Here is a 21,983-nt window from a genome sequence, read left to right as displayed (position 1 = left end):
GTCGTCTGTGCTTGTTTCAGACTGGATATCCATGTCAGTTTCTCAGACTGTTGAGGTCCAGCCTGGTGAAGAAGTCATGTTGCAGTGCACCAACATTTCTGCATATAGTGGTGTAACATTCTGGTTCAGACTGATCAACAGAACAAATGCCAGCTGTATCGCAGTCATGTTTGAAAACACAAAAAGCGTTTCATACTGCGATGGATTTCAAAGCGGATCCTTTGAAATGAGCTCCAACATCACTACTGTCTTTCTCACAATCAAACAGGTGGCTGTAACTGACTCTGGACTATATTTCTGTGGATTTTACACAAGTGGACGTCCACTTTTTAGCGTGAAGCACTTAAAAGTTCAAGGTAAGATTTAATCTGCATGCTTGTTTGGATTTCTCTGTGTTTTTCCTTCTTTTAATACGTTTCTTAAAACCAGTATAAAACCAGACTGTGATGATTTCAAATGACATCAAAATAACAATTGTTCATTACAATCAAAGGCTATGATGAACTTGATGATGACATCAACAACATGTCTCAAAGTAAGAGTCCTTTCTTTAGTCTGTTAGACAAACAGTCCAGAAAATAGACAAAAACTTCTAATGACTGATTTTTGTTGCAGACATATCTGGTGACAAAATGGAGCTGATATGTGTGATCTTTGCTGTTCTGACTGTTTTCCTCATAATGATCATCACTGGGCTGCTTGTTAAAATCAAAAAGCATCAGAAAGGTACTCCTCTGCCTTTTTTATACTGTTTGTCTTAATTTTCCTTTCCAACATGCTGACATGCTGGCAGTTTTTAATAAAGTGCCCTTTTCAGAAAGGTTGTAACAACAGGATTTATTATTATTATTGAAACAAACCATGAGCGAGTAAAATGCAAAGAAATACCATTATTATATCACCATCTACGAAGAATATAGCTTTGCCCATTTAGTTCACTGATCAGTGCCTTACAATAAAAACCCGTCCTTATTCTTCAAAAAGCAAAAATGCAAAGTTGATATTTTTTTGTACAAACCCAGTCATTAGAACCCCAATATCATTTTTTTTAAATCCAATATCTTTAACTGCACATGACTTTCACGCTTAATCACATTGTTTTATTAGAACATGAGAAACTTAGAGCACAGTAAAGGGTCACAGCGGAACATGGAACATTCAACCACTTCTTCTTCCTCAATTCAGTTCAGTTCAATTTAATTCAAGTTTTTAATCAATTTTCTTCATACAGCACCAAATCACAACAAGAGTCTACTTAAGGTGACTATTTCCAGCACGTAGGCTTTTGTTCTAAAGTCTAAATGTTTCAAATACTGCAGTTTAATCAAACCCCCACGAGGCATACCTCATAGAAATACATAATACTTTGTCACCGTGACACCCAGGTTTATGGCAAAACTGTGATGGATCGGTCACTGAAGACAACCTGTAAGCATCACATGTAAAAACATCATGTTAACATAATTTTTACCATGCACAGTTACTATTTAACCTCTCAACATCCACCAGATCTCAGGCGGTCCATGTAGTATTTACTAAATTTACTATAACCCTTTAATATTTTAAGTATTTAAGAATTTGGATTTAACAAAAACTACAGTGAAGCTGATGTGATGTCACTTTGTGTCAATTCGCAATGTAAAATCTAAATTAATATGAAGTACAGCTAATTAAAAAATTCTACTGGAAGATTTTTAACAGTTTTTTGAGCAGATGTGTTTTGTTCCTCTCACTCTGTTTCTCTCTGTTTGTCACTAATCTGAAGAAGAACAGCAAGATCAACAGCAGAGTGAGGTGAGTCCGACTTCCTTTTATATATATGATGTTGCATCGTGTCAAACCTGCATTTTCTCTTGTAAACTACATGTGATGAATTTCTGCACTTTACAGAATCTGGGCTCTGATGACTTGAACTATGCTACAGTGACTTTTGGTCGAAAACCACGAAGAAAACAGCCTGAACCAAATGTTGTGTATGCAGCCACCAGATAGATTCAGGAAGCAACTGAACTGCAGCTCCGAGTGAAACCGATGTCCTTTTACTCTGCTCTTTGTGACAGACCTGTAGGGGGAGTTGTTACTTTCCTTTTCATTCTGCTTTGAAGACCTGTTTGATCTGAAGAATAAGATTTGTGTTTAAAGATGGAACAATTAAGTTACTTATGTCTGTTTAGGGTCACTTGTGTGATAGAATATGGAGCTGTGGAAGATTTAGTGAGCTACACGGCTTGTTTGATGGGGAGAATCAACACAGTAAAGGCTGAGAAGAGCTGAGATTAAAATCCTGAGGCCTATTAGCTCAAAGCTTTGAAAAAAAAGTATGTAAAGCTGAGAAAAAACAAAAATGACCATGACTGTGTCATTTTGATGCGTGTCTGAATAAAATATTCAATGTTTTTTAAAACAGTTTTTTGTTGTACTTACTAAAATTAATGACAAGGACAAGCGGTTATTTCACCCTCACCCTAAGCAGGAAAAACTACAATCAAGCACTTACAATAACTGGCAATAATTTTGTCACATTTTGGTGCAGGTATTTTGGCTCATTATTTTGATAATGGCATAATGAGAGTTATATGTGCAGGCAAGTGGGAGGTCAGGTGAGTGGAAAAGGTCGGAACACAGCAGGTAAAAACAGCTGCTCATCCCAAGATGAAGAACAGGGTTTGGGGTGCACACTGTAGATGGACAGGGACGACCGTGGCTCAGGGGATTGAGAAGCTCATCTGCAACCGGAAGGTTGCCGGTTAAATCCCCTTGCTCTTTCTGTCCTGGTAGTTGTGTCCTTGGGCAAGACACTTTACCCTACTGCCTACTGGTGTCTGCCAGAGGGGCCGATGGCGCGATATGGCAGCCTCGCTTCTGTCAGTCTGCCCCAGGGCAGCTGTGGCTGCAACTGTAGCTTGCCTCCACCAGTGAGTGAGTGAATAGTGGAATTGTGGGGGGGGGTGCACACACATCTTCTGCAGTACTATATACATATGGACAGTATTTACAGAAAAAATATATAAAATGTGCAAATACACAATCAGGTAAAAAAGGAAATAAAGCGTGCAAGTGGAGGAGAGATGAGGGCCGAGTCTTACAGTCTGGAGCCGGTTTGTGAGAAAGTCTTTTATCCAGGCACATGTGAGAGGGGGGAAGCCAAGAGTGACCAGTTTGGTAATGAGGATATCAGGATATCTCGAAGCATTTCATGATTACCAGTGTGAGAGCCACAGGGTGGTAATCGTTCAGATAACTGATGGGAGACTTCTTCGGCACTGGGATGATTGTGGCTGATTTTAGACAGGATGGGATGGCTGCCTGATCTAGTGAGAGTTTGAAGATTCTGGTGAAGATGAAGGTGAGATGGTGGACACATGCTCTTAGCACCTTGCCAGATACGCCGACTGGACTGGCAGCCTTCCTGAGGTTCACTGCTAGGAACACGAGTCTGACATTGTGTTCCGTAGAGCGGTAGAGGAGCCAGGTGAAGGTGGGGATGAGGATGGAAGCAAGGCTGGAGCAGATGAGGGCTGCTGTTGTGATGTTTCAAAGCGGGCAAAGAAGCCATTTATTTCCTCCGCCAGCTGCACTCAGGTTTTCTGTTTTCACAGTGCAGCCTCTGTGGTGTGAACTGATGCTCTGACACTGGACAAAAGGACACAGTGATTATATATACACAGAACAGTGACTATAGGGGAGTGGAGACAGCTAGGAAGAATGACATGTCGCCTTTCTGTCTGGCTGCCCCCTCCACAGTGCAGTGTTTTGTAAGCCACTGTGGTACTGCTTAAGCTCACAACTATAATAAGAAAATAGAGCAGGCAAGTAACATGAAAGGACATAATGCTGCAGGTTGGATTTCTTTCTTTTCTGATTCACCAGTTTGTATGCATCTTTTCACAGGAGTGACCTAAGGACCGATCTAGCCTACACTTTATTTACTTATATGATGAGTAAATAAAGAATCTGGATTCAGCCTGGATTATTAATTTTCATAATACCAAAGAGAAGAGGAGGCTCAATCTCATGCATATGTGAATTGTTGAGTTTCCAGTCGGTCATTTTTCAAAACTCTAAATGTTTGTTACATGACGCGTGAGACAAGCTCAATAGATATCTTTTTGCATTAGATGGAAAAGGTGATCATTGTGTGACCACATATAGCTCCTGTGCAATAACATTCTGTTAATGAGACCCCCACGTTCTGGAGGAATGGAATTTTGTGCCTAACAATATGACCTGCTAAGAAGTTTGAAATCTGGCTTGATGAAATTCTCATGGCAATAGCAAAAGAATCAGACTGGTGACCTTTAAGGTGTAATTTAGAAACATATCCCTCTTCCCTGTGTTGGATCTGTGTGTTGCACCTGGATAGTGTATAAATGTAGATTGCTATTGGCTGACAACTTTTCACTCAACCATCTCATCCATTTACAGTAAATTATGGCTCCAAAAACAACCAAACATGACGAGTGAGTGACATCACAGCGACTGCAGTCATGTTTTACATGCTGATGGTTTTTAATTCAGTGTGCAGCTCAGTGCCATTTTATTTTTATGTTGTTTTCTTGTAAATCTTGGATTAAGGCAACTTGTTAAATCTCTTTTCAGTGTTGTCACTCCCAAAATTTTGACAGTGTTTTGGTTGCTTTCATTACTACACTCTGCAGTCTGCAGTGGGTGAAGTGTGAGAGGCTAGTGTTGGCTTCTATTGAAGTACCAGAAACAATCTTAACATTGTTAAGCAAACATCTTAATTTAACAGTATTAAATATAATAAAATTGTCATTAATTATTTGGGGGGTTTGTAATTACGGTAAGTGGGTTTTTTTTTTTCATTTCACTTCAATTTAAAGTAGTTTTTACTTTTAGTTTGCTTGTTTCACACATCTTTGGTCACTGTCTTTTGTCATATTTAACAATGCTTCATAAATAAAATTATTTAAATAGCTTTAGTAGTGATTGTTATCATGATTATTATAGTCAGGGTGATTATACATACGTTACTATTATTCACAAAATTTGTCTGTCCAACATTCTTACATAATTAAGTCTTAAGCAACCAAAAGTACAGACGGGTAGATCTTAGGCTCCTTGAGGTTTTGATAGATCACAGATGATGTTGCCTAACAACCACCGACCAGGGGCTAGAACTACCAAATTTTCTGCATACATTTACCTACAGTATGTCAAGGTTACGGGTGCAGGACTCACTCTGGATGAAAGTCAAAAAGGTGGTTTATTTACACAAGTGAAACGGAGTGAAATGTGTACAGCCAGTGACTCACTATTATCCACAATCCAATTCAAGCTCACTCGCACTCAATTACTCAGGCTCCATGAGGAAGGGAAACAGGCCAGGAAGTCTACACACAAGGAGAGAAGATGATGTTAGCAAGGAGCACTAGGAAAACCTGAGGAAATCACAAGGCAAGCTGGGTTACACTGACACAGGTTAGCACAAGGATCCAGTGACGAATCAGACTCCACTGAGGCCTTAAGTAGCGCAGGAGTAATCATCGGCGATGGATGGCAGGTGAGTGGAGCTGCACAGGTGAGTACTGAGGCTGGGACAATAGCTTAGAAGAGAACTGTATCCATTTTTCCCCCATTAATGAAATCTAATTTCTCTTCATGAAACTTATCCATCATGATGTTATCATGCCTTCCAACCACCTAACAACAGACTAAAAAACACAGACCAAATAATGCATTGGCATTAGTATAGTACTGCAGTACAGGTGGAAAGTCTAAGTACAAATGTACTTGTGATTGTGATTTAGGACAGTGCTCTTGTCTTTTCAATGTTTTTGTCAACAGTGATACAAATGGTCATAGTATACCATATCTCTTTAAGTCCTCCAGTAGCTTCCTGCACTATAGTTGGCTGACTTCTGCACTCAAGACTTCATGACTTGGTTTGTCCTCTGAAATGTACAGTCAACTGTGTGACCTGTGAGAACAGGATACACCTGAACTCATTCTTGGGCCTTAAAAACAACTTGATTTAAAAAAACAAACAAACAAAAAAAACAACGGGATATTATAGAATATTAATAACCAAAAATCATTAGAATTAGAAGGATTGAGCAATGTATGGCATTTTAACTGTCAATATCTACAGGGGGATAAAAAAAATTTACTGTCAACTGTGGGACCTTTTATAGACAGGTGTGAGCCTTTCCAAATCATGTCGAATCAACTGAATTTAACACAGAGGGACTGTAATCAAGTTGTAGAAACATCTGACAGATGATCATTAGGAACACGATCCACCTGAACTCATTTTTGGCCTTAAAAACAACTTGATTTTTTTTTTTTTTTTTTTTGAAAATCGGGATATTATGGTATATTAATAACCAAAAATCATAGTTGAATTAAAAGGATTGAGCAATGTATGGCATTTTAACTGTCAATATCTAAAGGGGGATAAAAAACATTCATGAAAAATGAAGGTGGCATTTTGACAAAATAGCTGGTTGAACTTTGTACATTTGGCCAACCAAGTATTTTTCCTTTCGTTTAGTTTTTAAGTATAAACAGAGAAAAGATGGAAACTAGCCCAAAGAGACTTCACAGCAATCACCACAATGATTTTTCTTTCAGGCCTCAAGCCTGACTGCGCATCACTGCCTTTGTGACCCGTTCAGTCACTGGCTGCTGGGCACGGGTACATCTTTTTTTTTCAAATTTTCATCACTGTGAATTAGTGGCTGGCTTTGTGTTAGCATTCTGTCTGTGCAGATGTTTGCAAGTTGCATTAGGAGCATAATGCGATTCTCTCCATTGCGCTCCTGTCTTTTTGTGGATTTAAAAAAGTAATGTCCATATCTCCTCTGAAGACTGTGCCACCATTTTCCTCATTCTGCACATGAACTGAAATCAGCTGATTGAAATAATAATTACTGAATTTGCCACAGTAACATTTCATTCATTCATGTGCAAAAGCAAAAGTTACAGTATGACTGAAAGGAAGCCGTAAATACCAGCTGAGAAAATTCATGTTCTCACAACCTTTAAAGAAATTTAAAGAAATAAAAATAATACTCTGCATTGCACTGTGTAAACACACTGTGTAAACATACAGTATGAAATGTTATGTTGCATGTCTTAAGTAAAAGTGAAATTTATGAAACACCTCTGACATTGCCACCCACACTATTTGACTCAAGGGTCAAATCAGCATATATACTGTACATGTACTTCAGTTCATCCTCCTAACAAAGAAAGCTGTTTTAGCTCCTTTCTATTTAAGGCCATCCTCCCTTTAAGCCACGTTACATATGATTGGATATGTGAGCTTCTCTAACGTGATCATATTATGGACCCATTCTCACACACCTCATGCAGAGTCAACAATAGTAAAATACTCTCAGAAACTGAGTATTTTGAGCAACATCATGGCTGAGCTTTTGGCATAGAAGGGCTACTTGTACATGTAATGGCCTTATTATTTAAGAAGTTAACCATGTATGATATAGTCATCCATCACTGTAATAGTATATATGTGACAGAAAATGTTTAACTTATAAGTTGTGTTTAATATTGTTACCTGGGAGAGTGATTCTGAACAAAGCAGGGCAGCTACTATTAAAATATTAGATAACCCAAAGAGTTACTTCATGTTATTGGAAACATATTACAAATAGAAATAATTACAGTACTGTGGAAAAGTCTTGAATCATCCCCATTTCTTCATACTTTGGTTTGAAGGAACCAGACTTTCTTGTATTTTTTTAAAGTGGTCTTGAATAATAGACTTTCAAAGTTTGTCTTTGGACATTGATTACTTTTTAAATCCCTTTGCTTTCCAAAGAGCCATTAGCCAAAAACTTGGCACATGTTGACATGGTGTATAGGGTGGATCACAAAAGAACATGTGGCAGGCTTAAAGAACTATGTACAGCAGATGAGGAGAATCCAAAAGTCCACTTATGGTCAACAAAAGTTATATTATGTATATATTTTGTATAATAAAAGTAACTTCTATAGTAAATATAGTACTAAACACCGTCTTTAAATTAAAACCAACATACTGAGTATGTCTTCTTCCTGAAAGCATTTATGTGGTCACTTTAACAAAGAGAATACAGAACCTGGGGGGTGTTTTTAACAAAAAAAAAGAAGAAAAGAAAAGAACAAGGAAAGACAGAGGTTCACCCCGCCTCTTTACATTAAAAGCATACTTTCTAGAGCAGAGTTCATTACCGGACATTGCTTTGCTGCAGTCAAACACCATGAACACATTTACTTTGATAGGTACATTACTTTTCTGCAGTCTCAGTGAGTATTGGTCTTTAATTACGCTACCCTGGAATAAACATTTACATGTTTATTCAAAGAAATTTTTATTTTTTGTTTACTGAAAGTTAACTGTTTGTTGTCTGTGCTTGTTTCAGACTGGATATCCATGTCAGTTTCTCGGGCTGTTGAGGTCCAGCCTGGTGAAGAAGTCATGTTGCAGTGCACCAACATTTCTGCATATAATAATTTAACATTCTGGTTCAGACTGATCAACAGAACAAATGCCAGCTGTATCGCAGTCATGTTTGAAAACACAAAAAGCGTTTCATACTGTGATGGATTTCAAAGCGGATCCTTTGAAATGAGCTCCAACATCACTACTGTCTTTCTCAAAATCAAACAGGTGGCTGTATCTGACTCTGGACTATATTTCTGTGGATTTTACACAAGTGGACGTCCACTTTTTAGCGTGAAGCACTTAAAAGTTCAAGGTAAGATTTAATCTGCATGCTTGTTTGGATTTCTTTGTGTTTTTCCTTCTTTTAATATGTTTCTTAAAACCAGTATAAAACCAGACTGTGATGATTTCAAATGACATCAAAATAACAATTGTTCATTACAATCAAAGGCTATGATGAACTTGATGATGACATCAACAACATGTCTCAAAGTAAGAGTCCTTTCTTTAGTCTGTTAGCCAAACAGTCCAGAAAATAGACAAAAAACCTCTAATGACCGATTTTTGTTGCAGACATATCTGGTGACAAAATGGAGCTGATGTGTGCGATCTTTGCTACTCTGACCATTTTCTACATAATGTTCATCACTGGGCTGCTTGTTAAAATCAAAAAGCATCAGAAAGGTATTCCTCTGGTTTTTTAAAAAATGTTTGTCGTAATTTTCCTTTCCAACATGGTGGCAGTTTTTAATAAAGTGCCCTTTTCAGAAAGGTTGTAACAACAGGATTTATTATTATTATTGAAAAAAACCATGAAAGAGAAATATGCAAAGAAATACCATTATTATATCACCATCTACAAAGAATATAGCTTTTCAATCAATGTCTTACAGTAAAAACCCATCCTTATTCTTCAAAAAGCAAAAATGCAAAGTTAATATTTTTCTTGTACAAACCCAGTCATTAGAACGCCAATATCTTGTTTTTAAATCCAATATCTTTAACTGCACATGACTTTCACACTTAATCACATTGTTTTATTAGGACATGAGAAACTTAGGGCACAGTAAAGGGTCATAGTGGAACATGGAAACTTCTTCCTCAGTTCCGTTCCTCAGTTCAGTTCAATTAAGTTTTTAATCAATTTTCTTCATACAGCACCAAATCACAACAAGAGTCTTCTTAAGGTGACTATTTCCAGCATGTAGGCTTTTGTTCTAAAGTCTAAATGTTTCAAATACTGCAGTTTAATCAAATTATGTTAACACGATGTTAACCAGGCATACCTCATAGATACCCAGGTTTATGGCAAAAATGCGATGGATCGGCAGTGTTGGGATGGTTACTTTTAAAATGTTCCAACGGAACTTATTATTTCAGAGAAAACCACGAACACAGTGTACAGTCGAGTCTTAATAGCTTACTTACAACTGGGCTACACTGCCCATGAGGCTACATTCTTTAGGGAGATGCCTGTAACACTCTGCCTATTGCCTTCATATTAAAACATTTTTTGAACAATAATTTTTAAAAATATTTTGTCATGTCATTATGCGGGCCGCAAGTTGAGGTGACATGGGCCGTGAGATTGAGACCCAGGCATTAGGGTCTCTTAATGCGTGTTTTGTTCCGGCGTGGAATTACCTAAAATAGATAGGGGGCAGCCTAACATATGAAAAAGGAAAAGACCGCCGTGTAATCCCTTTATTTCAACAAAGTAACCTTTTAAATGGTTACTTTAATGGAATACAGTTACTCATATTTTGTATTTTAAATACGTCACGGCGGTACATGTATTCTGTTACTCCCCAACACTGTGGATCGGTCACTGAAGATGACCGTTAAGCATCACATGTAAAAACATCGTGTTAACATAATTTTTACCATGCAGAGTTACTATTTAACCTCTCAACATCCACCAGATCTCAGGCAGTCCATGTAGTATTTACTAAATTTACTAAAACCCTTTAATATTTTAAGTATTTAAGAATTTGGATTTTACAAAAACTACAGTGAAGCTGATGTGATGTCACACAGCAAAATGTTAAATATAACACTGTTGAGTGTTAAATGAACACTTTTGACAGTGTTATATTTTTAAAAGTAACCTAGTCAGTTTTGAAGATTAACAATGACTAACACTGAGCAGTGCTGATTTTCTAACACTGGAATATTTCTAACATTTTGAGTTATTTTCCAGTGTTAGAAAATAAGCACTGCTCAGTGGACTCATATAGACACTATCTAGTGTCAATTTAACACTGGAGATTTTGCTGTGCACTTTGTGTAAATTTGCAATGTAAAACCTAAATTAATATGAAGTACAGCTAATAAGAAAATTCTCCCGGAAGATTTTTAACAGTTTTTTGAGCAGATGTGTTTTGTTCCTCTCACTCTGTTTCTCTCTGTTTGTCACTAAGCTCAAGATGAACAGCAAGATCAACAACAGAGTGAGGTGAGTCCGGCTTCCTGCTACATATATATATAGATAGATAGATAGATAGATAGATAGATAGATAGATAGATAGATAGATAGATAGATAGATAGATAGATAGATAGATAGATAGATAGATAGATAGATAGATAGATAGATAGATAGATATGATGCTGCACGTGTCAAACCTGCATTTTCTCTTGTAAACTACATGTGATGAATTTCTGCACTTTACAGAATCTGGGCTCTGATGACTTGAACTATGCTACAGTGACTTTTGGTCGAAAACCACGAAGAAAACAGCCTGAACCAAATGTTGTGTATGCAGCCACCAGATAGATTCAGGAAGCAACTGAACTGCAGCTCCGAGTGAAACCGATGTCCTTTTACTCTGTTCTTTGTGACAGACCTGTGGGGGGAGTTGTTACTTTACTTTTCATTTTGCATTGAAGACCTGTTTGATCTGAAGAATAAGATTTGTGTTTAAAGATGGAAGACTTAAGTTACTTATGTCTGTTTGGGTCACTTGTGTGATAGAATATGGAGCTGTGGGAGATTTAGTGAGCTACACGGTTTGTTTGATGGGGAGAATCAACACAGTAAAGGCTGAGAACAGCTGAGATTAAAATCCTGAGGCCTATTAGCTCAAAGCTTTGAAAAAAAAAGTATGTAAAGCTGGGAAAATCCAAAAATCACCATGACTGTGTCATTTTGCTGCATGCCTGATTAAAATATTCAATATATTTTAAAACAGTTTTTTGTTGTACTTACGAAAAATAATGACAAGGACAAGCCCACTGTCTGCATGAGTGAGGTGTCTGCAGGTTTACACTTCTAACAGACTTACACCAACTGGATTCACACAGTACACACGTCTCTGTGAAACTTGTGAATGCTCAAAGCAGTGTGAAACGTTTACCGCCTCATCTGAAACCACTCACTGTGGTCCAGACTGTGAGCGTTTCAGCAACGACAGATCGAAGCAAAGCTATGGCGGATACAGCTGCAGTCCATCTCCTGTGTGACATGCACTCTGCTGTTCAATTTAACAACAACTACTCAACAATTTAAGGAGGGATTACATTAAATTTATTTTATATGAATTTCAGTGCTATGAAAAACTATTTTCATCCTTCCTGAGTTTTTTCTTTATGTTGCATATGTGTCACACTTACATGTTTCAGGTCATCAAACATATTTTATTTTAGACAAAGAAAAGAAAAAACTGAAAAAATGCAGTTTGGAAATAATGACTTCAGGAATAAGGGGAAACTATTCAGATGTTTAAAAGTAATTGTCTGAAAACTGGTTATTTCACCCTTAGCAGGAAGAACTACAATCAAGCACTTACAATAACTGGCAATAGTTTTGCCAGTTATTGTAAGGTGCAGGTATTTTCATACCTGCACCTTTTTTTCATAATGGGATAATGGGATGAGGGTTAATGTCCAGGCAGGTGGGAGGTCAGGTGAGTGGAAAAGGTAGGAACACAGCAGGTAAAAACAGCTGCTAGGCCCAAGATGAAGAACAGGGATGAGCTGAAGGTATAGGGATACGTGATGTGCTGTGGAATGTTCTTTGTTTGAGAGTGTCTGTGTGGGTATATAAGATGAGCAAAAACTCACTGGTGGGTAGGGATGGGTATCGTTTAGGTTTTATCCGACACCGGTGCCAAACCGGTACTTTAGAAACGGTGCCGGTGCTTAAACGGTGCTCGAACCAGTGCTTAAAGAATGGAGAACACAAACTTTGTCCAAAAACCTCTCATATTTAGCTGTTTTCCACTTTTTCTTTGGTCATTTTAGCCTTTTTGGCCAGGGTGAAGGGAGTATCTGCCATCAAACAAAAAGACAGCCGCATGTAACTACGACGGTGTTTGCAAGTTCACCTTACATGCATTAATGTAATAACGTGGTTAGCCTACTCAAAGTAAATTACACACGAACAACATGAAGCTACTCACGCAGAGAAGAATGGCTGCTGCTGCCTTCATCATCCGTCATCATTTCTGCTACACTGGCAGGGCTAGGGGCCAGGACTCTACTCTTCGGGTTCTTGGGGGATGTTGCTAACTCCGGGTCCGATAACAGGCATCACACCCGCACTCGGTCTTGCAGCAAGCTATCAAATACGGTGCATTTCTCGGCTTTTAAAAAAAAAACGCTATGCGTTGCCAGGTGTTTCATCAGATTCGAAGTGTTACCTCCTTTGCACAGTATCACCTTAAGGCACTTGTTGCAGGCTGCTGAATTTACATCTTTTGCTGTGAAGTACAGCCAGACTTCTGACCGCTTCGCCTTGGGCATTTGTAATCTGTAGCTCTGCTCTAAAAGAACGTACGTTCCTGGGCCCACCTACTATCCTCGGAAAGGTAAAATGATTGGCTAGAATCCAAAGTGTATGACATCTCAGGAAAAAAAAGCACCGATATAAAGCACCGAAATGTGCGCTGCTTTTCGGTCTGGTTACTACCATTTATGTCAGATACCGGTACCCATCGCTACTGGTGGGTCCTCACCTGTCTGCTTTTGGCTCAAACCTCTTCTTTTGTATATAAAAAAAAAAAAACAGTGCTAAAACAGTCCTCATTTTGAAAGAAGCCCATGACCATAGAAACCCATGCAGCCTGGACCACAGCTGCCACAAAGCAATTTCCTTAACAATTATGAACATTATCTTGTACAGTGCATTTGGTCACTAAGCTTGTATTTTTAATCTACTATAACACATTTCCAGTAATTTCCTGAATTCAAAGTTTAAGGAGAAAAATGAGACTGAGAATAAAGACAGTGAAAATAAGGTCTGTGCAATTACATTCGAACTTGAACTCCGCCTAGATGCATAGGTCTCCACTGGATCACAGAAGAGGAGACAAGGGCAACTTAGTTCACAACATCCAGGATTATTGTCATTTCTGTTTTCTGCATGAATATTGAATTTACACACCTCCACAGTATTTTTTAGAAACTGGATTGGAACTGAACTTCAGAGTTTTTCTTGAACTATTTGTGACATTATTTTCTTGAGCACTTAAAGTGTTTATCGTTACAGTTTTTGGAGCTTGGACCAATTTTTGGCGCAGCGTCTTTTGGGGTTTAAGCCACAGAGACCCGGTGTTTAGAAAAAATGCGTCTCAACTGCTCTGATACTCCTGACACATACAGGATCACTACAGGTTTTTGCTTAGGCAATGGTTGTCCTTCTCTCCTGGATCGGCTGGAGCTTTCTTTTGGCGCCTTTCCAGCTTTGACAAAAGTCCAGCTGAGGTAACCACATTTACTCAGGGCCTTCTAAGATTGATATGTATTAGTTATGTGTATTGGTAAAATATAAGAAATGAACATTAGTTCTGATTATGAAAACTACACTGTGTGACATTTTGACTAAGAACAATCAATAATAGATGCATATAATATTACATGTGCTGTTTTGCAGCTTAGTGTGGCTTTTGTGGAGACAAATAACAAAGGGCAACACTAACAAAGCACACAAAGAAAGACCACCAAAACATCTATCTGTGCTGTTATACAACCTGAATAAAAGCAGTGAATAGTGGCTGACTATAAACAATCTTGAAAAACCAGTGTAACTAATGTGGAACCTGGTTGTAACTGTCTGTGTACTGTCTGTGCTATTATATAATAAATATTTTAACAACACAAAATTCAAAAACTATTAAAAGTTTGAGTATTACAGATACATTTGAACTTCACATGCCCTCTGTGGTAGCAAACAGTATTTTTATCTGCATAACCAGTGAGGTGTCAACCAGAGGAAGTATGACGGTATCGTTTTGTTACATGTTAAAGTCACACCAGAGCAACAGAGGTGTTTAAATAAATCCAACCGGAAATTGCCAAAGAATTGCTAATGGCCTCTTGGGGGTCTTTAAACTTACCTACAGAAGCTTTGATTTCTGCAGGTAGTTTTGGGAGGAGGGGGTTTGTGTTGCTTTGTCTTTATCCATGATGACACTGGTAAGCTTTAAAGTTAGTGGTGTGGCAGCAGCTTTGATTGATATTTGTGTTAGTTAGCACATACACCAGTGGTATAGCCTCTAGCTATCTGCTAGGCCGCATCACTTACTGAACTGGACCTTGCAAGATCAGAGAACTTTTTTCCACGTTTTGAGACTTAATTTAAAGAATTTTATTGATTTGTTTATTGATATGCACCCTATATATTTTCTTTTATTAAGTTTTACAACAGTTCTGTTTTAAACATGCTCCAAATAATATGGTCACATATAACATAAAACCACTACTCTGAACTTTGACCTCTGTTTTATAGAAAGCACTTATGTGGTTGATTAAAGATACAGAGTGAGCAATGTGGGAGTGTTAAACACACAAACACACACACACACACACACACACAGCTTCTTTACATCAAACGCACCAGAGGACAGTTCACTCGTACACATTGCTTTGCTGCAGTCATTCACCATGAAGACCTTTATCTTGATAACAGCTTTACTTCTCTGCAGCTTCAGTGAGTATTGGTCCTGAACATGTAAACCGTATAAACTAGACTCTTTTAATGTTTATTAAGATGCCTTGGGTTCAGTGAAAGTAAATTGTTTCTCATCTCTGCTTTCTTCAGACTGGATATCGATGTCAGTTTCTCAAAATGTGGAGGTCCAGCCAGGCGAAGAAGTCACCTTACAGTGCGCCAACATTTCCACAAATAATACTGCAACATTCTGGTTCAGACTGCGCAACGGGGCCCAGCCAAAATGGATCTCTTCCATGTTTAGCACTGATAAAAGTCTTGCATACTGTGAGGAATTTGAAAGTGGATACTTTGAAATGAGTTCCAATATCTCAACCATTTTCCTCAAAATCAAAAATGTGGCTGTATCTGACTCTGGACTGTATTTCTGTGGATTTTATGCAAATGCAAGACCACTTTTTAGAGTGATACATTTAAAGGTTGAAGGTAAAATTTTAACTTAAGTCTTTCTTCAGATTATTTTATTGTTACATATAAAAACACATTTATACATTTTTGTAATTTTCTTTCTATCAAAGCAAAAAAAATGCATAATTACACAACAAAATGTGATGCAAAGCTGTTGAATAACATATTCTTTTTATTTCAAAAGGCAGGATTGAGTTTGTTGATGACAGCAAATCTCAAAGTAAGATTTCTTACATTCTTCCGATTGTTCGTCAAATGTCAAGTCACAGATTGTTGTTGTTATTGTTTTTTTAAATTATCTGATTAAATTATTTTTGTTGCAGAAATGTCAGATGGCAAAATGGAGCTGATGTGTGGGATCCTGGGTGCTCTGAATTTTTTCTTCATAGCAGTCATCATTGGGCTGGTCATTAAAATCAAGAAACTACTCTGGCTACCGTACATTGGTAAATTTTTCAGATAATTCAAATAATGTAGTCGTTTAATAAGAGTTTATAAGCTATAAAACTACATTTATTATTTAAAGATGTATATAATAAGCTGTTAATTGGAAAAACAATGATGGAACTCCAGTTTTGAGTGAAAAATCTCTATGATTGCATCATCATGAAATGGAGTAAAATCATGCAGCTCCGTTTTGTAACATCAATGAAAACCAGTGACAGTTTAATGTTTACCTGCTGTAGTTTATCAAAGTGTGATAACTGACCTCTGGTCATTAATTAAAACCTAAACAAAAGGAAACCAGCATAGAAAGTACCACTAAATATTTTATAGCTGCTAGTTATCTGACCAGATGTGTTCTGTGTCTCACTAAGCTGATGGTGAAGAACAATAGGGCTTTGGAGTTGACGTCACGCCGCGGAGCGCGGCGCCATTTTCGGGGTCTACGAATCAAAAGAGACAGTGTTGGAACGACGACGACAAGAATCATGCTTAAAAGCAGCTCCAAAGAAAACGGACGGTATAGAGACCGATTGCGTCCAGAGGCGAAGCAGCGGTACTTGCAGAAAATTGCGTGCATTGGAAATGACATATTTTCGTACCTTATCTGTGGAGTCAGCGTGTACAAGTTGTCATTCAAACAAAGGTAAGTCAGCTCGAGTACTGCGTGTGAAATGCGTTTGATTTCCCTGCAAACATTCAGATTAGTGCAGCATAAATTCATTCATGAGGGGAAATTACAGTGAAAACATGTGGAGGCTGTTAGAGGGATAACATAGTGAGTTCAGTGCATTGATGTGACATTGTCCTGAAGAATTTAGTTATTCTTTATGGTTAAAGAAATTGCACTGATTTATTCATATTTATTATAAATAATTCTAATTATAGATCTTGCTTCAATATTTGTATCTTGTGTCACTAAAAATACTTTTTATTTTAATTTTATACATTGATTAATGACCTGCAGAATCTCCTTATCATATTAAGTGATTCATAATTGTCACTTTATGCTTTCTCCATCTCTAAAGTGATTACATCCTTGCATTACATACTTTAGGTTCATTTTCTGCAGGCAGGTTTCTGACAGAGAACAGGCAGATTTACCCTATAAAATGCAGCAGCGTTTCTGTAGATGGACACATAAAGAAATGAAAAATTAAATGTGCTAACTTTCTAAACACTTTGTTACATTTATGATAAAGTAGATAAAACACATTTATGTCGGCCTTGGCTCATAGTTCTTGTCTTTAATTGAACTTTGTCTGTGTGTGTTTCAGGTCCTGCACTCTCAAAGACTGAATGAACAGCATTGCAGCCATGGGTCACTGTGAGCATCACAGGAAGGTTGAAGCCGCCCACTGCACCTGTATGGCCGGAGTCGTGGAGACCTGCACCCATGTCGCTGCTCTTCTGTTTAATCTAGAAGCAACAGTGTTGATCCGTGGCACAAGGCCTGTTACAGATGAACCTGCATACTGGGTTTTGCTGGGTTATGTGACCAAGATACAGTCAGAGGTTGGCCATAAGATAGACTTCTCCTCTTCAGCTGCCCAAAAAGGCTCTTGATCAAAACATAAACAGACCATCCGTAGTGAAAGGTAAAAGGAGCCGTCCTCAAAAAAAAAATCCCACCTGCTACTGTGGAGGAGTTGTCACTGCTATAATGCCATAATGTTTTGTCTAGGGGTCTAGATTTATGCCTGAAATGCACTGCCATGTAAATAATTTGCATTTACTGAATATGTACTGACTGAGTACCACTGTTCAAAAATTGAATAAAGAAACAAACTAATTTTTGCCTCTTTTTTATTATTAAAACCACTTTATAGAACATCACATCAGTTACAGTGTAGAATCCATGTCATTTATAGTTTATAAAAGACAAAATGTTTACATAAAATCATGACAGTGTTTACATGATATCACACACTACCAACATTATTTACTGTATCTTTTGAAAAAAAAAACCCCACTATTTATATAGCAAAAGACTTAAGAATATTTAACAGGAGCAAGTTTCATTTTCCTGGTTTTACTACCACACTGTTCAACAAATGCAGCAAACCTTCACCATCTTATCCAGAAGGGTCACCTCTTCACCCTCACATGGAAGAAGTAATCTGATTGGCATGGTGGTATGTTTGAAGCAGGTCTGTTATGTAGCGCTGGAACTCAGTCACGATGTGTTTCATCCATTTCATAGGCTGGTTTGCTGCAATAATGCCAAATAATTAGCAACTCTATAAATAGAAGGTAGTTCTGCAAAATCACTCAGTAGGATGTTTGTTCTAATTTGCTATGACCTCAAAGCGCATCGAAAACAAAACTAATAGGCTATAAAGAGTGATATGAACATATTTAGAACTTACCGGAAGGAAAATGTCTGGAGCACCAACAGATATTTGGAGATGGAAGAGAGCTGGATATCAGCTCGTCTCACAGCTGCTATCCAGGCTAGACGCCTTCGTTTGGTAACATCGATACACGAGCTGCCTCATGTTGCTTCCAGGTTGGGAAAGAATGAAAAGATAAACCATTTCAAGCTTATTCTCTTGCCGGTCGTGCGATCGAACATTGCAGCCGACCAAACAGCAAATACGAACCATGGCTGTTGTGTGTGCCTTCGCTCCCTTTTCACTTGCTAGACCCCGAAAATGGCGGATCGGGCCAAAATCCTTTCCACGCCCACCCCTGTGACATCACGCTCCAAAGCCCTATATTCACAGCAGAGTGAGGTGAGTCCAGCTTCAGTGTTTCCTTCAATTTTATATGTATATATATATAAAAGTGAAAGACTGACTTTGCGGTCTGGGACTAGGTCTGTTGTATTTTTGATTAGTTATATGATTGGATTTGATGGTTTTCATAGTTTTGATTCTCATTGTGTTCTGCTTATGTTATATTCTTAGCTCTAGTCTAGGTTTCTGTTACCTTGCCTTCCCTGTGTCCCACGTTTCATGTTTAGTTACTTCTTTCTCTCTGCTCCGTGTTTGCTCGTTATTCTCTGTCATGTCTCCTTGTCAAGTCTGCGTCTCCGTGCTTATCTTGTATTTCCTGTTTTACTTTATTGGTCTTCTGTCTTGTGCTCAGTGTTTTTAGTCTTGCTTCCTCCCCATCTTGTTATGTCAGATTAGTCCCAGCTGTGTTTCCCTCCTGTTTCCCATTCTCTCGTGTTGAATGGGAAACGGTTGTATTTAAACCCTGTGTTTTCCTATGTCAGTTGTCACACACTTCTGAGTCTGTTCATAGTTCTTTAGTCAAAGGAGTTTGCAAAGAAAAGCGTCTGGACTTCTTTAAGTTGCTTGAAGACGTTTCACCTCTCATCCGAGAAGCTTCTTCAGTTCCAAGGTCAAATGGCCGAGAGTCCCAGATTTAAACCCAGTGGGAGTATCCCCCCAAGGAGGGACAAAGGACCCCCTGGTGATCCTCTAATCACATGCGCCCAGGTGTGAAAGCGGGTGTGGGACCTAATCAGCCAGCGAGGAATGCCCAGACCTCTACATTGGAGAGACCAAACAGCCACTTCACAAGCGCATGGCACAACATAGAAGAGCCACCTCCACAGGACAAGACTCAGCAGTCCATCTGCATCTTAAGGATAAAGGTCACTCTTTCGAGGATGCCAATGTTCACATTTTGGACAGAGAGGACAGATGGTTTGAAAGAGGAGTGAAAGAGGCCATCTATGTCCACTGTGAGCGACCATCTTTGAACAGAGGCGGTGGTTTACGACACCATCTGTCTGCCATCTATAATCCAGTTTTGAGTTCCCTCCCCAGACGCCTTAATGCCCACTCACATCCTGGGCCATCTGACCTCAGGAATTCACATGACAAGGTGGGGCCAGGTTTCACAATGGGCTCACCCGAAACCCTGGCTGATTAGGTCCCACACCCGCTTTCACACCTTGGCGCATGTGATTAGAGGATCACTAGGGGGTCCTTTGTCCCTCCTTGGGGGGATACTCCCACTGGGTTTAAATCTGGGACTCTTGGCCATTTGACCTTGGAACTGAAGAAGCTTCTCGGATGAGAGGTGAAACGTCTTCAAGCAACTCAAAGAAGTCCAGACGCTTTTCTTTGCAAACTCCTTTGACTACGATGACCTGGATGACTGAGAACCTTCACAGACTCATAGTTCTTTAGTTTTCTCGTTTTTCTGTTCTTAGTTTCGAGGTTTTCTTTTCTTTTCCCCTGTTTGAATTATTTGAGTTTGTCGACCAACATTAAAGCTGCCTCCCCAGGGCTCTAGAGTGCAACCAATTTTGTCCCAAATGATAATTTCTCAATGGTGTGACTAAAAAAGATCCTAGGTTGCACCGGCTGTTCGAGTAAAAAGAAAAAAATCTCTGCAACTCTGAAAGTCTCTGTGTGGCCAGCAGCAGACAACATTATGCCCATAGCATGGTCTAAACCAGGGGTGCCCAATCCTAGTCCTCGAGAGCTACTTTCCTGCAGCTTTTAGATTCATCCTTGTTCCAACACACCTGAATCAAATGAATGTCTTATTATCAGGCCTTTGCCAAACTTGATGGCATGCTGAAGAGGTCATCAAATCATTTGATTCAGCTGTGTTGGAGTAGGGATGCATCTAAAAGCTGCAGGACAGTAGCTCTCGAGGACTAGGATTGGGCACCCCTGGTCTAAACCAATCATGAAGGTGCTGCTTGGAGAAGCTGAACGTGCCGATGAAGCGCCGCAGCACCAACTCCGCAATGCTGCTGTTCGATCGATTTGTGTGTCACGCACGTGTCTCTGCACACATGTGCAGAAAGGGGAAATGACGAAGGGAATTTCCACAATAATCCAATAGCGCACAGCGACACCTGCACATTCCGCCAATGTGCCAATGTTCCGCCAAAAAAATCCTAGGTCACACGGGTGCGACCAGCCGTTTGAGTAAATAAAAAGTCCCCGCAACTCTGAAAGTCTTTGTGTGGTCAACAACAGACAAACATTATGCCCATATCGTGGTCTAAACCAATCAGAGCTAGTCAAGGGCGGAACCTCTCAAATGCCCATCCCCAAGGTAAGATGTTTATATATTAAAATCTTCAGTTCGAAGACTTTGAGGCACTTTAAATTTTGACTTTCTTTTTATTTTATATAAAAAAGTTAGTCTAGAGCCCTGCTCCCTGAGTTCACTCCTTGTTTTCTTGTGAGTCCTGCCACACAGCCACACATGACATTTTCTCTCAAACTCCACATCATGACTTTTTATACCTTACAGGATCCGGGCTCTGATAATGTGAACTATGCTACAGTGACATTTGGACAAAAACCACGAAGAAGAGAGCCACAGACTAATGCTGTGTACGCAGCCACCAGATCTGCATCTCAAAGTTGAACTGATGCCTTTTTATTCTGCTCTTTGTGAGAGACCTGTGGGTGGATTTTTTACTTTTACTTTTCTTTTGCAATAAGATTTGTGTTTGAAGAAGCAAGAAATAGGACACTGATATCTGTTTAGGGCCTACTGTATTGTGAGAATATGCAGCTGTCGAGGATTTATTGAGGTAGTGAGGCTTGTTTGACAGGAAGCGATGACATCACAGTGAGGCCTGAGAATAGCTCAGCAGTAGCCTGTTTGCACAGAGTTTAAACAAGTATTTTTTTAGACTTAAAATGGCCTAGAAATAAGTTGTTTGGGGTTTTTTTTACTGTAATGTAAATGTGCTGCATGCCTGAATAAAATATTCAGTCCATTTAAAAAATCTTGATTGTTGTACTTTTTTAAATGAAAGACACATAAAAGCCCAGTCTTGAACGGTTGAA

This window comes from Oreochromis aureus, linkage group 3 (assembly GCF_013358895.1).
Source record: "Oreochromis aureus strain Israel breed Guangdong linkage group 3, ZZ_aureus, whole genome shotgun sequence".
Taxonomy (NCBI): domain Eukaryota; kingdom Metazoa; phylum Chordata; class Actinopteri; order Cichliformes; family Cichlidae; genus Oreochromis; species Oreochromis aureus.
The sequence above is the reverse complement of the archived record's forward strand: the minus strand, read 5'-3'. Positions refer to the sequence as shown.